Source organism: Benincasa hispida, chromosome 12 (genome assembly GCF_027475165.1).
Source record: "Benincasa hispida cultivar pf3 chromosome 12, pf3_genome.v1.1, whole genome shotgun sequence".
In the NCBI taxonomy this organism is placed as follows: Eukaryota; Viridiplantae; Streptophyta; class Magnoliopsida; order Cucurbitales; family Cucurbitaceae; genus Benincasa; species Benincasa hispida.
This window is the reverse complement of record NC_143489.1, coordinates 81,133,948-81,146,086: the sequence shown is the minus strand read 5'-3', so window position 1 is coordinate 81,146,086 and position 12,139 is coordinate 81,133,948. Positions and strand designations below refer to the sequence as shown.

Genomic DNA, 12,139 nt, shown 5'->3' with positions numbered 1-12,139 from the left:
TGTTAACAAAACTACAAATCACGAGATACACTAGATTTAGGACATCAATCCCAACATTATTTAGAATTCAAATGGACATCAATTGAAGAGCCAAAAGATTCTTCAATCTAATGAATTATCTTGTGATGCTTGCTCTCAAGTCAAATTAATCATTAGACCATCACCAGTTGGAGTGGGGAAGGAATCACCTGCATTTTTAAAACGAATTCATGGTGATATATATGGACCAATTTGTTGGATTGGTGTCCTAATTTTCCAAGCGGATGTGTCCTATACAAAGAGTTTGTATAAGACCAGACCATGAGATGATTAGTCTCTTTATATAACACCGTTGATAATTGAGACTTACATTTCACTAAAATGACCATAGTTGACATGACTTTAATCCTGAGTGTTTTGGGAACTCCTGCCTATGAGGATGGTCCTTTGATTAGTATGGGTGAAAGTGACCAAATTGCTAACTCAACAAGCCTACCTTTTTGAGGATTCGTCTGACTGGGGAGCTGGGAACTTAGTTACACAAGACAGAATTCACTCCTTCCCAAAGCAAGGGTAAGTAGAAAAATTCCTCCGTTAAGGGCTGATTTCGGGTCTTGAACATAATGGCCACACCCTCTCTTTGGAAGAGAGTACTCAGTCATAGTAGGACTATGACTTATTGTTCATTAGAGGAATTAGTGGTACATAAGAAGTTAGATGTAACTATAGGGGCAAAACGGTGAATTGGCCCAACAGTACTTATGAGCGATTTGTGAAGGGTTATCGCACTGTTGACTGGTTATATGGACACAGAAATATATCTGTAATGAGAAGAATGCAGTTGTTGGTCTTTAGTAGAGTGCCCGACGATTAACGGATGGTGGATCTCGTGACTAAGAGTTACAAGTCTATAAGGTCCCCTTGGTAGCTCAAGGGTTCAAGTTGAGAATCAGGTTTTTGGTTAGTATGAACTTTTTAAATTAACAAGAGGAAATTCAATTATATGTGATATAATTGGTGTAAACCCGAGACTTTCCTTGGATTATTTGCTCTTGTTACATATTGTAGGATGTAGGATTTAAGTTATTGTTGTTTCATTGTTGAAGAAAAATGGCAAAGCTTTTGGTTGAAGTTGTCTTTGATAATTTTGGAATTTATTAATAAAGAAAAGAAAAGAAAGGAAATAAAGAAAATGAAAAGAAAAGAAAAGAAAAGGAAAAGGAAAAAGGAAAAAAAATGAAAGGAAATGGAAACCCATTCGGCACCACCGCCTAACTCATTTCAGCCCATTTCTCCATAATTTTCCATCATATTTTTAGAGCATTTCGAGAGAGAGAGTGAAGGAAGAGGAAGAAGAAGCTTGCTGCAGGTTAGAAGTTGAAGAAGGGAGGAAAAAGTTCATGCAAGTGCAACCATGGAAGAATTTGGGTTCAACCTGCCTATCTAGGGTTTTTAAGTCGGTTTGAGCTACACAAGAAGAACTAAGAGGTGAAGTTTGACTTCCTTGAAATTTAATCCATTTTTTAACAAATTTCATGAATGAAGCTTGAGCTAAATCTGATGATAAGTTAATGGTTTTTGAAAAGGAAAACAGAGCATAGAATTTTCGTGCAAATCAGAAGGATCTAGGGTTTTCTCTGGTTTTTCGAACATTTTGGGGTGTACAGATTGAATTAGAAGCTCAATTAGGTATGGTTGAAAATATTATTCAATTTCCTATAACTTATATGAGGAATTCGTGAGCCAAAAACGATTAGAATTAGGTTTAGTTTCAGGAGAAAAGTAGAGGGTAGCAGAGAAGCACGAATCTGTATTTGCTATGTTCGGGGGATTTTTGGATAAATCCGTTGAGAATATCGTTTTTATTCCTTCAGGTAAGTTGTAGAAGATTCCAAAATGAAGAGTTTTATATATAGTACATTAATTTTGGTCAAGTATTGAGGAAGTTATGAGTGTTGGAATTTAGGATATTGAATCTGGAAAATCTGGAAAAAAAAAGGTGTGAAGTAGGATTTTATTTCTATAATTTAGAATTCATGAGCATGGAATGACAAGACGATTTATAGTTCTAATGCTCAATTTTGGGTTGTTTGACAGGCCAAGAGAAAATAGGTTGAGTCTACAAATCAAGAAACTAGTCAAGATTGTGAGTGATAAAACGAATTTCGAAAATGATTTCTAAACTGTAATTTATGCTTAAATGGTTTACATGCTTGAATATGAACTTATGAATGATATATGATTTCTATAAATGGTTTCAAGCATAAGTTTTGAGCTTAGATTTTCTAATGAGGTTTATATACGAGCACGTGATTATTAAATTCCTGAAATGTAGTTGAAACGATATCATTTAAAGTAAAGTATGTATTAGCAAGTACTGTTAAAAGATTTTCAGTTTTTCACGAGCAAGCTGAGTAAGCTTGAATTGTACGAAAGATAAAGATAAGCAGGCATGTTTTAATATTTTCATGTGGTTTTCTGAGACTTTTATTGACTACATGACTGAGATATTGAGCCCGAGGCTATATGGTACCATGTGCACATAGATTATATTCCGTTGTTGACGTTGAGTGTACTCCGTGACAACGATGTTGTCGTGAGTGCTGGGCAGGCCCCACTACGACAAAGACGATGGGAGTGCTGGGCAGGCCCCACTACGACAAAGACGATGGGAGTGCTGGGTGGGCCCCACTACATCGTAGAGCTAGTAAACGTTGGTTGTACTTGGCGTGCCCTACACAGCATTGATTTGTCATGTTAGTTAAAATGTTTTATATACTTGATATGCCTTGCTATATTTTAATGAGGTACTTGCAGAATATTTGAGAAAGCTTTTAGCATTACACGTTTATGTTTAACACTTTGATTGAACAGATTTATACGTTTAAAGGTTTATCACGTGTTCTGATTTGCGGATTTACAGTTTTAAATTAGTCACTCACTAGGCTTCATAGCTCACTCTTTCAAAATGTTTTCCCACTTTTTAGGTAGAGATCGAGCTCCCGGTGCCTGATAACTGCCAAAGTTTGTTTTCTGCTAAAAGCTTCCAGATCAAGCTAATTACGTGGGTAGAGTTGTACATTGTGTTTGTTTGTATTGTAAATGTCTTTGTAAGAACTGGATAGTTTATGGGTGTGTAAGCACTAGATGTCGTGGTTGTGTAAACCCCAGTTGGATATGTTTTTGGTTGTGATGTCTTTATCAGGTTATTTTCCAAACCGAGTTATGTCAGGATTGCGCTTCATGTGTGTCTAAAGGTTTTTAGGGGTTCCGCTGTGTTGTGTTACATGTAAGTATTTTATATCTAAGATTAGTATGTTTATCAGGTTCAACGTTTCAACAGGGTCAACGGGTATCGTTTGGGAGGACGATGTCTGTTGGCTTCACACCATCTCCCTGCTAAACTAGCAGGTAGTTTAGGAAGGGGTATGACAATTTAGTATCAGAGCGATTAGCTCCATGGGAAATGAGATAGAGCAGTTACTGCTTAGAAGAATCTAGGAAGTAAATAGTTAGACGTTGAGTCAGTTTAGATAGAACTAGCATAGTATAGCCCAAGTATGGATAAGAGTGAGTCTAGTCAGGACTAGAATGTGGGTAAAAGTTTAGTATCATGCATCTGAATTAAGTGTCTATAGCATATTTGATGTGTTGATATGTTATAGGAGTCATGTCACCACGTATACCAGCAAACGACGCAGGCAGAATCAGGACGGGACGCAGGATCCTACCCAAGGTCAATCTGAAAGGGGAACCAGTACCCGAGAGTGCAAACTGGAGCAGGAAATGAGCAATTTTTTTAGATCTGCACAGGAGGTAGGTAGGCCAGAGAGAGTAGGGCCTAGTGATCTAGAAAAGATGTATGGAATAGAACGGGTGAAGAAATTAGGAGCCACAGTGTTTAGGGTTCCATAGATCCAGCTGACGCTGAAGTTTGATTAAATATGCTTGAGAAATGCTTCGATGTGATGAGCTGTCCTGAGGAGCGAAAAGTCAGATTGGCCACATTCCTGCTGCAAAAGAAGGCAGAGGGATGGTGGAAATCTATATTAGCTAGGCGCAGTGATGCACGTACGTTAGACTAGCAGACTTTCAGAGGCATATTCGAAGACAAGTATTATCCCAGCACATACTGTGAGGCAAAGAGAGATGAGTTCCTAGGGCTAAAGCAAGGGTCACTTTCAGTGGCCGAGTATGAGAGAAAGTATACCGAGCTTTCATGGTATGCTGATGTGATTATGGCATCTGAGAGTGACAGGTGTCGAAGGTTTGAAAAAGGGCTGCATTTTGGGATACGTACCCCAGTTACAGCTATTGCTAAGTGAACAGATTTTTCCCAGTTAGTAGAGATTGCCCTACGTGTGGAGCAGAGTATAACAGAGGAGAAGTCGACAAAGGAGCCTAGTCATGGGGCTTCAACAGCTAGTGGTTTCTGAGGTCATGAGCAGCAGAGGTTCACACCTGGAGTGAATGTTTCAGGCCGTCAAGACTTTAAGCATCGGTCTGGTGGCCAGTAATCGAGGAAGATGAGTTCAGGTAGTGCCTATCAGAGGCAGAGCCAGAGAGCACCTAGTTAGTCTGCTAGTTCAGTAGCAAGACCGCAGATGGGTCAGGAGTCCGTTGCTAGTAAAACCAGGAGAATCCCATGTGCAAGTTGTGGCAAGAATCATCGGGGTAAGTGTATTGTTGTTGCCGGTGTGTGTTACCAGTATGAACAGACAGGGCATTTCAAGAGAGATTGTCCACAGCTGAGAGCTGTAGTTCAGAGGGACCAGGGCGTTGAGTCCCACACAGTTGAGTAGCTGAGAGTTTCAGCGACTACAGGAGAGGGCACCAGTGGTGCAAAGCAGAAGGGAGTTGTGGGGAGACCTAGGCAGCAAGGAAAAGTCTATGCTATGACTCAACAGGAAGCGGAGGATGCATCAGACGTGATTACTGGTACGGTTTTTATTTGTAATGTACCTGCACATGTTTTATTAGATCCAGGTGCTACGCATTCCTTTGTTTCTAGTATCTTTCTAACTAATCTGAATAGGATGCTAGAGCCTTTATCTAAGTGTTAGTTATATACACTCCAGTTGGTGACGTTTTACTAGTCAATGAAGTGTTGCATGATTGTGAGGTTTTAGTAGAAGGTCTCAGTATGATAGTGGATCTTCTTCCACTAGAGTTGCAGACGTTGGATGTAATTTTGGGAATGGATTTCTTATTCACTCATTATGCTTCTATGGATTACCATAGGAAGGAAGTGACTTTTAGGAAACCAGGTTTGGCTGAAGTGGTTTTCAAGGGTGAGAGGAAGATTATTCCTACGAGTTTGATTTCAACTCTAAAAGCTGAGAGTTGTTGAGAAAGGGTTTCACAGCGTTTCTTGCACACGTAGTAGAGGTGCAGGAAGAAAAGCTGAAACCAGAAGATGTTTCTGTAGTGAACGAATTTCTTGATGTTTTTCCAGCTGATCTATCAGGTTTTCCACCTGATAGAGAGGTGGAGTTCACTATTGAATTGTTACCAGGAACAACACCTATTTAATAGGCGCCATACAGAATGGCTCCGAGCGAGCTTAAGGAGCTGAAGGTGCAGTTACAAGAACTAGTTGACAAGGGATACATCAGGCCTAGTGTATCGCCTTGGAGAGCTCTAGTGTTACATGGTACCCTTAGATTATGCATTGATTACAGGCAGTTAAACAAGGTCACTTGCACGTGTAATACATGTTCCCTCTATTTTTACGTAACAAGTATCCTCTACCACGCATTGATGACTTGTTTGACCAGTTAAGGGGAGCAGCAGTGTCCTCTACCACGCATTGATGATTTAAGGTTAAGATACCACCAGTTAAAGTTAGGGAATCAGATATTCCTAAGACAGCATTCAGAACGAGGTATGGGCACTATGAGTTTTTAGTGATGCCATTCGGTTTAACGAATGCGCCAGCAATTTTCATGGACCTCGTGAACAGGATCTTCCATCAGTACTTAGATCAGTTTGTGATAGTGTTCATCGATGATATACTAGTTTACTCAATTGACAGGAAAGCCCATGAGGAATATCTAAGGATTGTTCTACAGACACTAGTGATAAACAGTTGTACGCTAAGTTCAACAAATGTGAGTTCTGGTTGAAATAGGTAGTATTCTTAGGGCATGTAGTTTCAGCGGATGGAGTTAGTGTTGATCCACAGAAAGTGGAAGTTGTTGTCAACTGGGAGAGACCAGTTAGTGCAATAGAGGTACGTAGTTTCCTAGGCCTGGCCGGATACTACAGACGTTTTGTTGAGGATTTCTCACGGTTAGCATTACCCTTGACAGCTTTGACAAGGAAGAATGCTAAGTTTGAGTGGTTGGATAAATGCGAACAAAGTTTCCAGGAGCTGAAGAAGAGATTAGTGACAGCACCTATTCTGACACTTCCTGTAATAGGGAAGGAGTATGTGATCTATTGTGATGCTTCGAGGCAAGGATTAGGTTACGTGCTTATACAGGAAGGAAAGGTAATAGCTTATACTTCAAGGTAGTTGAAGAAGCATGAGTGTAATTACCCTACCCAAGATCTTGAGCTAGCAGCAGATGTTTTAGCACTGAAGATCTGGAGACATTATTTATTCAGTGAGAAGTGCCACATTTTCACAAATCATAAGAGCCTGAAGTATATCTTTGATCAGAAAGAGCTAAATCTGAGACAGAGGCGATGGCTAGAACTAATTAAAAACTATGACTGTACCATTGAAATCCATCCGGGTAAGGCTAACATAGTGATAGATGCATTAAGTAGGAAGTCGAGACTTCCGAAGAGTGCCTTGTGTGGTATTCGAGCAACCTTGCTAAGTGAGTTAACAGGTTTCAGGGCGGTTGTGACTGTAGAGAGTTCAGGGAGTCTTTTAGCTCAATTTCAGGTTAGGTCTTCTCTAGTAGCAGAGATTGTGAGAAGATAGCCAGAGGATAGTACCTTACAAAAGATGCTTGCAAAGTCCAAGCAAGGCCCAGAGGCAGAATTTGAGTTGGGAGCAGACGAAGCCATAGTTAAGCAGAGAATACTATGCATTCCGAGTATAGTGAGCTTAAAGGTGCTATACTAGAGGAAGCTCACAGTTCAGCTTACGCTATGCATTCAGGAAGCACCAAGATGTACGGAACTTTGAAGAAAATTTATTGGTGGCCTGGTATGAAGCGAGAGATAGTCGAATATGTTGAGAATGTTTGATCTACCAACAGGTTAAACCAGTGAGACAGAGGCCAGGAGGACTCCTTAATCCACTACCAGTGCCGGAGTGGAAGTGGGAGCATATTACCATGGATTTTCTGTTTGGATTACCTCATACTACTGGTGGACATGATGGTATATGGGTAATAGTAGACAGACTCACCAAGACAATGCAGTTTATACTGATTAAAGCGACGTCTACACTAGATCAGCTAGCTAAGCTATACGTTGATAGGAATATGAGTCAGCATGGAGTGCTAGTGTCCATAGTTTCAGATAGGGATCCGAGTTTACTTCTAAGTTTTTGTCTAGTATGCAGAAAGCAATGAGAACAAAGTTGAAGTTCAGTATAGCGTTTCATCCCCAGACAGATGGTTAGTCAGAGAGGACCATCCAGACCTTAGAAGACATGTTGAGAGCATGTATCCTTCAGTTTAAGGAAAGTTGGGATACCCACTTATCACTTATGGAGTTTGCTTATGATAACAGTTATCAGTCTAGTATCGGCATGGCACCATTCGAGGCTTTGTATGGCAGACCATGCAGAACTCCTGTATGCTGGAATGAAGTGGGAGAGCAAAATCTAGTTGGTCCTGAGTTAGTACAAGTTACGTCAGACAATATTAAGTTGATTAGAGAGAACCTGAAGATAGCTTAAAATCGACCAAAGAGCTATGCAAATAAGCGACGAAGAGACTTAGAATTCTAGGTTGGAGATCAAGTTTTCTTAAAGTTATCTTCGTGGAGAGTGTTCTTCGCTTTGGGAGGAAAGGTAAGCTGAGCCCTAGATATATTGGTCCTTATCAGATGACAAAACGAGTTGGACCAGCAGCCTATAGACTTGAGTTGCCAGCAGAACTTGCTCGAATACATGATGTTTTCCATGTGTCCATGTTGAGGAAATATATTCCAGATCCGTCGTATGTGTTGCAAGCACAACCGGTTGAGCTGAAAGAAGACTTGAGTTATAAAGAGGAAGCAGTTTAGATCCTCGACAGAAAGGAGCAAGTTTTGAGGAACAAAACGATCCCACTCGTGAAGGTGCTTTGGAGACATCACAGAGTGAATGAGGCAACCTGGGAGTCAGAAGACCAGATGAGAAGGAGTTATCCGACACTCTTCACCTAAGGACTTCTAAATTTCAAGGACGAAATTTCATAAGGGGGACGTAAGTTGTAAACCCGAGACTTTCCTTGGATTATTTGCTCTTGTCACATATTGTAGGATGTTGGATTTAAGTTATTGTTGTTCCATTGTTGAAGAAAAATGGCAAAGCTTTTGGTTGAAGTTGTCTTTGATAATTTTGGAATTTATTAATGAAGAAAAGAAAAGAAAGGAAATAAAGAAAATGAAAAGAAAAGGAAAGGAAAGGAAAAGGAAAAAGGAAAAAAAATGAAAGGAAATGGAAACCCATTCGGTACCACCACCTAACTCATTTTAGCCCATATCTCCATCATTTCCCATCATGTTTTTAGAGCATTTTGAGAGAGATAGTGGAGGAACAGGAAGAAGAAGCTTGCTGCAGGTTGAAGGTTGAAGAAGGGAGGAAAAAGTTCATGCAAGTGAAACCATGGAAGAATCTGGGTTCAACCTGCCTATCTCTGGTTTTTAAGTCCGTTTGAGCTATATAAGAAGAATTAAGAGGTGAGGCCTGACTTCCTTGAAATTTAATCCATTTTCTAACAAATTTCATGAAGGAAGCTTGAGCTAAATCTGATGATAAGTTAATGGTTTTTGAAAAGGAAAATAGAGCATAGAATTTTCGTGCAAATCAGAAGAATCTAGGGTTTTCTCTGGTTATTCGAACATTCTAGGGTGTACAGGTTAAATTAGAAGCTTAATTGTGTATGGTTGGAAATCTTATTCAATTTACTATAACTTACATGAAGAATTCATGAGCTAAAAACGACTAGAAGTAGGTTTAATTTCAGGAGAAAGGTAAAGGGTAGCAGAGAAGCACGAATCTGTATTTACTATATTCGGGGGATTTCTAGATAAATCCGTTAGGAATCTAGTTTTTGTTCCTTCTGATAAGTTGTAGAAGGTTCCAAAATGAAGAGTTTTATTTATAGTACATTAATTTTGGTCAAGTATTGAAGAAGTTATGAGTGTTGGAATTTAGGATATTGAATCTAGAAAATCTGGAAAAAAAAAAGGTGTGAATTATGATTTTATTTCTATAATTTAGAATTCATGAGCATGGAATGACAAGACGATTTATAGTTCTGATGCTCGGTTTTGGTTTGTTTGACAGGCTAAGAAGTAATAGGCTGAGTCTACAGACTAGGAAACTAGCCAAGACTGTGAGTGACAAAACGAATTTCGAAAATGATTTCTAAACTGTAATTTATGCTTAAATGGTTTACATGCTTGAATATGAACTTATGAATGATACACGATTTCTATGAATGGTTTCAAGCATAAGTTTTGAGCTTAGATTTTCTAATGAGGTTTATATACGAGCAAGTGATTATTGAATTCCTGAAAAGTAGTTGAAACGATATCATTTAAAGTAAAGTATCTATTAGCGAGTACTATTAAAAGATTTTCAGTTTTTCACGAGCAAGCTGAGTAAGTTTGAGTTGTACGAAAGATAAAGATAAGCAAGCATGTTTTAATATTTTCATGTGGTTTTCTGAGACTTTTATTGACTACATGACTGAGATATTGAGCCCGAGGCTATATGGTACCGTGTGCACACAGATTATATTCCGTTGTTGATGTTGAGTGTACTCCGTGACAACGATGCTCGAAGGTTGAGGACGCTAAGTTGGTGGAAGCTCTATTGTATTTGGTGGAGACTGGTTGAAGGTCCAACAATGGGACGTTTCGACCAGGATACTTATAACACTTGGAGCGAATTCTGCATGAGAAAGTGCCCGGGTGTGCACTGAATCAGAACACTATTGAGTGTAAGGTAAGGAGTCTGAAGAAACAATACAATGCAATATCAGAGATGTTAAGTCAGTCGGGGTTCGGCTGGAACGAGGAGTTCAAATGTGACCAGGTTGAGAGGGAGATTTTCGATCTTTGGGTTCAGGTAAGATTCTAGAAAAAAAAATGTACGGGTACGTGTTATAATATAAATATTAATAATGTGTATGTGTATCAATGCAGAGTCATCCTAATGCGAAGGGGATGTGGAACAAGTCATTCCTACATTACGATGACCTCTCCACCGTATTTGGGAAAGAGAGAGCAGTAGGGCAATCAAGTAAGGACCCATACGTGATGGCGACGAATGGATTCAGAGAGTTTGAAGATGAGATTCGACTTGGATCACAGGTCTGTCACACACCTGAGGTTCGCCAGACAGAATCACCATTAAATCAAGATGAAATAGATGAAGAGCTAGTAGAGCAATCTACAAGTAGAGCGAGTGTACCTGCCGAGTCATCTAAAGGCAGTAAGAGGAAGAGGCCATCATTCTAAGCTAAAATGATCGACATCATGAGATCGACTATTGAAATGCAGAGCGCACACATGGGTAGACTTGCATCGTGGCAAAAGGAGAAGTATGAGCTGGAGTTCGGGTGTCGAAAGGAAGTAGTAAATGCCATATACAACATTGATGGCCTGGATGAGGATGATCAGGTCACCCTTATTAACCTCCTTGTCACAGACATTCAGATGACAGATTGCTTACTTGCAGTACCAGAACACGCACGGAAGAGGTACTGCCTCCGTCTACTAGGAAGAAACATGTAGACTGACCACACCCCTATATTTTGTTTATAGTTCTTTTGGATAACAGCAAATGGACTGTCATGTCGAAAAGAATGATAACTTTTGCATACGTTATGACATGTATTTTTTGTGTTTGTATTATGACACAGATATTATAAGTATCGAAAAGAACATATATTTTGTGATTTTTTTTTTTGGAAATGGCCACATGTTCGGTCGGTTCATATGATTTTTGTGATCTTATGAAAAATGTTACTGTACTACATCACATTCTCACCATCATAATCAAATGAAAGGTGATTATCCTATGTACAATTTCAATTCCAAATATACTATCCATATTATATAAAAATAAACTGTATGATATGTGAAGTAATAAAGTTAAGTTAGCAAGATTCAATATATATACATACAATATACCAATTAGTAATTGGGATAATAATCTTCAATATATATACAAACATTCAATATATATACATACAATATACAATATATCAATTAATTGAGTAGTAATATGAAATATATTTTGTTGGTATGTTTTACCGATTGAAGAGAATTAGAATTATTACAGTTTTTGAAAAGAATATATGAAAAATAATCTATTATGTTCTACAAATTGAGAAAAAAAATTGAGATTGTCCAGTTTATGTCATAAATGATTTGAGAAAATACGTGTATATTTGAAAATTAATCAATAATAGGAAAACATAAAACTAAAAAATAAAAGAATAAAATAAAAAACAAACAGAAAAAAATAGAACTAATGTCATTTACAAAAAATTGCATCAAATTCCCAACTCAACTCAATTCAACTCTGTACAACAAATACAGATAATAATTATCAACTCAACTCAACTCTGCAAACAAACACAGACAATTTAACTCTCCAGATAATAATTACCTAATTTAACTCTCCAGATAATAATTACCAACTCAACTCAATTCAACTCTCTACTTTTATCACACACCAAACACACCTTTATTGTTTTCCATTTCTGTTAGTATTTGTCTTTGAGATCATATTCAAAAGTATCCTTGTGGAGTGATGCACAAATTTTTTATTCGGAAGCAACAATAAACTTATATTATTCTTGAAAATACCAATGACATTGAAAAGGAATAACTTTTATAATGTAACTAGATTGATTTTTCACTGGTTTTTGTTTCGAAGAAAAATAAGAACGAAATTTAAACTTGTGTAGAGCAGATAATTAGTACTGATAGCTGTCTTCTGGAGACAGAATTAAAACTGTAGAGTGGTGAGGCTTCA

General features: G+C 38.3%; 1 pseudogene; it reads left to right on the top strand.

The window, feature by feature from the left end:
* The first annotated feature begins 3,786 nt into the window (after positions 1–3,786).
* Positions 3,787–5,511, top strand: LOC150032229 (uncharacterized; annotated as a pseudogene).
* The last annotated feature ends 6,628 nt before the right edge of the window (positions 5,512–12,139 follow it).